Source organism: Clarias gariepinus, chromosome 24, assembly GCF_024256425.1.
Source record: "Clarias gariepinus isolate MV-2021 ecotype Netherlands chromosome 24, CGAR_prim_01v2, whole genome shotgun sequence".
Taxonomy (NCBI): Eukaryota; Metazoa; Chordata; class Actinopteri; order Siluriformes; family Clariidae; genus Clarias; species Clarias gariepinus.
The window spans coordinates 25,941,161-25,947,550 of NC_071123.1; positions in this window are offsets into that span (position 1 = coordinate 25,941,161).

A 6,390-nucleotide genomic window follows, 5' to 3' on the forward strand; every position below is an offset into this window, starting at 1 on the left:
ACTCTCATACTCTGTTAGCTGTAAATTTGACATAGTTTAAAATACGGATAACTTTGGTCCTCCTGACATATCCAAACCCCACAGGTTGATGAGCACTCGCTGTAACTGCTCGCTGACACACATCCTCAAAAGTCCCCCTTTTTTTATAAACCAGTGGGGAAAACCCCCCATGAATAGCGTTTAGATAATCATCTCAACAAAACTGATACATCATTTTATGTTAAACAATCATTAGAATATTAAAGCATACATTAACGTCACACCTTATATTCTCTCTTGTCATATACCAGAAAAAGAAACCTCTTTAAAACCTGATCCATTTCTGGCATGATGGTGTGGACAGGTTTCATATCCCTAACATCTCCATGAGGAAAACAATTCTCCCTATAGGGTAGAGAAATAGTGAGTAAAGTGGAGAAGATGGACATCATCCTTAAACTGGCCTTAACCAGTCTGTGAGGACACGGTGAGGGGAAATGCAGAATTGGACCAGACAAACTATATATATATTTCTGCATTTATTTTTATTTCATTTACCTTACTGTCTGTACTGATATAATCAAGCATCTAAAATAACAATAATAATAATAATAATAACAATAATAATAATAACAATAATAATAATAATAATAATAATAACAATAACAATAACAATAACAATAATAACAACAACAACAACAATAATAATAATAATAATAATAATAACAATAACAATAATAATAATAATAATAATAATAATAATAATAATAACAATAATAACAACAACAATAATAATAATAATAACAATAACAATAATAATAATAATAATAATAATAACTGCACTGTGAGCCATCATGGAGAACACCGCACATCCCTTCACAACCTTCAGCAAAGTCTTTTCTGCAGACTGCAATTAGTCTTTACAGTAACTCTGCTCTGTCAGAAGAGGGCGCTGATTCCGATCCCTGTAAATATGCCCATATAGACTCTGCTGTCGACTCGCTTGCACTGATATGATCATTTACTTCCTATGTCTCCTGTTATTAATATTACACCTCACTCGTGCACCTTATGTACAGTTACTCAGGTTCCCACCTGCATATACAATCATCATGTACATAGAAACAGTAAGATGGTGAAGGACCTCAGCCATCCCATCAATGGACTGTTCTCTCTGTTGTGATCTGGAAAGCAATTCCGCTCCCTGAAGGCCAACACAGAGAGACTGAGGAGGAGCTTCTTCCCGCAGGCGATACGGCTCTTAATCACAATCACACCACACAGGAGTAATAACATCTTTTTTAACATCCAACACTGACTGGGCATCCATGGACACTATGGACACATTCATGCACACTTTGCACTACACATTTATATTTTCATATTTTTATATTTTCATATTTTCATCTATGGACCACTGCACAAATCACTTTAAATAAGACACTTACAAAGTCACTTTTTATGCACATTTGCACACCAGAGCCATTTCAAACTTCTAAATTTTTGTTTTGACAAATTTTTAATTCTATTTTCTTTTCTATATTTCTATATCTGTTATATGGATATTTGTTTCTCATTTCACTAGTTAATCTTATTCTCTAACATATTTCTTTTATTACAGTATATTTTTTGTACAGCATATTTTACAAGTTAATTTTAATTCCTAACGTATTTTTTATTCATATTTATTTTCCTATGTATAAACTTTTATTTTTTAAGGCTCCGGCGGTCGTATAAGCATTCCACTGCATATCGTACTGTGTATGACTGTGTGTGTGGTAAATAAAATTTGAACTTGAATTTGAATTTTCTTATTATTTTACAATGTTTTTATCTCTTTAACGCAGTTAATGTGCAGTTCTCAGATTAAAACTCAAAATAAAAATTTTTATTTGTCACATACAGTGGTGTGAAAAACTATTCCTGATTTAATTCCTGATTTCTTATTCTTTTGCATGTTTGTCACACTTAAATGTTTCTGCTCATCAAAAACCGTTAACTATTAGTCAAAGATAACATAATTGAACACAAAATGCAGTTTTTAAATGAAGGTTTACGTTATTAAGGGAGAAAAAAAAATCCAAATCTACATGGCCCTGTGTGAAAAAGTGATTGCCCCCCTTGTTAAAAAATAACTTAACTGTGGTTTATCACACCTGAGTTCAATTTCTGTAGTCACCCCCAGGCCTGATTACTGCCACACCTGTTTCAATCAAGAAATCACTTAAATAGGAGCTACCTGACACAGAGAAGTAGACCAAAAGCACCTCAAAAGCTAGACATCATGCCAAGATCTAAAGAAATTCAGGAACAAATGAGAACAAAAGTAATTAAGATCTATCAGTCTGGTAAAGGTTATAAAGCCATTTCTAAAGCTTTGGGACTCCAGCGAACCACAGTGAGAGCCATTATCCACAAATGGCAAAAACATGGAACAGTGGTGAACCTTCCCAGGAGTGGCCGGCCGACCAAAATTACCCCAAGAGCGCAGAGACAACTCATCCGAGAGGCCACAAAAGACCCCAGGACAACATCTAAAGAACTGCAGGCCTCACTTGCCTCAATTAAGGTCAGTGTTCACGACTCCACCATAAGAAAGAGACTGGGCAAAAACGGCCTGCATGGCAGATTTCCAAGGCGCAAACCACTTTTAAGCAAAAAGAACATTAAGGCTCGTCTCAATTTTGCTAAAAAACATCTCAATGATTGCCAAGACTTTTGGGAAAATACCTTGTGGACCGACGAGACAAAAGTTGAACTTTTTGGAAGGTGCGTGTCCCGTTACATCTGGCGTAAAAGTAACACAGCATTTCAGAAAAAGAACATCCTACCAACAGTAAGATATGGTGGTGGTAGTGTGATGGTCTGGGGTTGTTTTGCTGCTTCAGGACCTGGAAGGCTTGCTGTGATAGATGGAACCATGAATTCTACTGTCTACCAAAAAATCCTAAAGGAGAATGTCCGGCCATCTGTTCGTCAACTCAAGCTGAAGCGATCTTGGGTGCTGCAGCAGGACAATGACCCAAAACACACCAGCAAATCCACCTCTGAATGGCTGAAGAAAAACAAAATGAAGACTTTGGAGTGGCCTAGTCAAAGTCCTGACCTGAATCCTATTGAGATGTTGTGGCATGACCTTAAAAAGGCGGTTCATGCTAAAAAAAAACCTCAAATAAAGCTGAATTACAACAATTCTGCAAAGATGAGTGGGCCAAAATTCCTCTGGAAAAGACTCGTTGCAAGTTATCGCAAACGCTTGATTGCAGTTATTGCTGCTAAGGGTGGCCCAACCAGTTATTAGGTTCAGGGGGCAATTACTTTTTCACACAGGGCCATGTAGGTTTGGATTTTTTTTCTCCCTAAATAATAAAAACCATCATTTAAAAACTGCATTTTGTGTTTACTTGTGTTATCTTTGACTAATAGTTAAATGTGTTTGATGATCAGAAACATTTTGTGTGACAAACATGCAAAAGAATAAGAAATCAGGAAGGGGGCAAATAGTTTTTCACACAACTGTACACAACCATACACAGTATGAAACACAGTGAAATGCTTATGCAACTGTTTGTGACCTTGAAAAAGAAAAAGGAAATAAGAGCGGTAAAATGCTAATAGGAGAGAATAAAATATAAAAAAATCTACAATTTTATTACATCAAAATAAAGTATAAAGTAAAATGTAAGAATCTAAGAATGTTCGGTGTGGTCATGGAGTGTGAAGTGAAATGATGAGCAGCAGTAATATTGATATTTTAAGTGCAGTAGTGCAACAGATATGTTTTGTCTACTTCAGTCCAGTGCAAATGTACAAATGTTCACAGCAGTATTTTTAGGATTGCTTTGAAGGAAGTTCTGGAGGCTTCGCTCCGTTTAGCTCAGCACTACTGTAAAATGCGTTTGGTAAATCATGCCTGTTGGTTTGCTGGAATATTGGCACCAATGACGCTGTTACTGACGTTACTACGTCCTAGACCTCTACCACGTCCTCCCCTGGACTCTCCAGCACCCATTCTGCTGTCTCTGGAAGGGTCCCAACATAACACCTGCTAACATTATAACCACACACACTTTTATTATTTTATACAATGAAAATTTGTAATAAATACAAACTCATTAAATTGCTTAAAAATGCAATAAACAATAAAGAATTTAAACGTTTTTATTGTTCCTACATATTTGTATGACATATGTGACAGAGACAGCTATGCCTAGCCTATTTATTTATTTGTTTGTTTGTTTGTTTATTTTTATTAATTTCAATGTATTTCTTTCTGATATTCCTGTGAAAATGTTTCATATTGCTGTTGAAATCATTATGCCAAGTTTTAAATTCAGGTTTAAGAGTTGTTACAAAACAGAATTCTAATGGGCAAAAAGAACTGCAGATACACCGAGAGTAATAATAAAAGAACCACAGAACTTCACAGGACTAACACTCCTCTACCAGCACAGCATGTGGAAATGACTGTTTCTCCAAAAAGTCATGAGACTGACCTTTTTAAAAAGTTCACAGGAAAGTTGCATTAGTACAGTAGGAACTGAAACCTATGAGTCCACTAATGTACCTATTTAACCCTAACCCAAGTACAGTTCTGTGCAAAAGTCTTAGGCAACATGCTGTATCACCTGCAGTAGAAATGTAGTGATATTTGTCTGTATCATGTACAAAACCATTCAATATTTCAAAACATAACTTAAAAATAACTAGATAAATAACAGTAGTTTAAGGAAGAATATTTGCATTCTTGTAAAGGAAGTAACATATTACATGCACATAAATAACCCTTATGTAGGCCTCTGAGTTTTGCATTAAAATACAAAGGAGCGAGTGTACGTTAACAGAAGAACTCATCTTCTCCAGCACAAGCCTAGGACGACGGCGACAGTGGCAAGGAAAAACTCCCTGAGATGGTAATAGGAAGAAACCTTTAGAGGAACCAGACTCAACAGGGAACCCATCCTCATCTGGGTGAAAACAGATAGCAGGGATTGATGTGCATAATAATATGCGAGACTGAAAGTTCAGTATAAGAGGAGATGTGTAAGATTAAAGTCCAGTTTGTTCCTGAAGGCTCAGGTAGACTGTAAGAAATTCCAGTCCTGAACTATTGAGCGACTGAAGTCACAGGTCCTCAGAGAACAGCTGTCTGCATCAGTCGAGGACAGGACCACCTTCATGGAAAAGTGGAGCCAACCCCAGTCACCACACGCATTCCAGGCAGACCACACGGGGGCATCCATGTGATGAGATCTCCAACCAGAAGAGGGACACCAGGACTAATCAGACAGGTCCAGAGGACAGATGGGGTCTGGATCACTGGCAGCTCAGGAGCGACATGTATAGCTCGACAGAGAGATAGGTAGAGGAAAAAGGAGAGAGGGAGAGAGAGAGAGAGAGAGGAGAGAGCAGAAAAGGAGAGGGCAAAGAGATGGAGAAATAACAGGTAGGTATGGTCACAGTCGAATATTTATTACTTATAAGTTTTAATTCTCTTTTTAAGGTCACTGGCGGTCGTGTAAGCATTTCACTACATTTCGTACTGTGTATGACTGTGTATGTGACAAATAAAATTTGAATTTGAAATTTGAACAATGTAAAAAGTGAGTGTATATTTAGTGCAGACTGCAAGCAGAGACTCCGGCAGGACTAACTATGACAGCATAACTAAAAGGGAGAGCCAGAAGTAAACACAGACATGAGGGCTTCCAGAGATGTAAAGCAACCAATCACCTCACCGTCAGCAAACCTGAGTGATCAATGAGAGTGAGGAAGACGGCATCCAAACATACCAGTTCACCATAATACTCTACGTCCATGAGTCCCCCAGATCTGCTCCTTTACCTAAGGCTAATCTATTTATAAAAATGCTTGGCTAAATAAATAGGTTTTTAGCCTGGACTTAAACACTGAGACTGTGTCTGAGTCCCGAACACTATTTGGAAGACTATTCCATAACTTTGGGGCTTTGTAAGCTTGGGGCTTTTTATCACAATGAAACACCAGAGCCAGGACCATACTGCAGTTGACATTCATGGAGGCGATCCATATGCTTCAGCAGTTCATTCACTACACTGTAGTATGGGACAATGTCAGGTTCCATCCACAAGTCTGATTCACATGGTATATGAGTGTGCTATGTGATGTAAAGTGGGCGTTCATGGTTTTAAATCTAGTGGTTTATTCTGCTAACAATATGTGAAGATTAGCTTTACCCGTGTACAGTTTTGAGAAATGTGTTATGTTGAGACTCTCTTCTTCATTATGTTCCTAAGCAATTTGAAAGACCTGAAAACTGTCAGGTAAGTAGTATGCAGTAATAATAACGAGAACTTGGTCCTTACAACACAGCAGTACTGGAAAATGTGTGAGATGTGTGAAACGTGTGATGCAGATATATGCATGCAAACC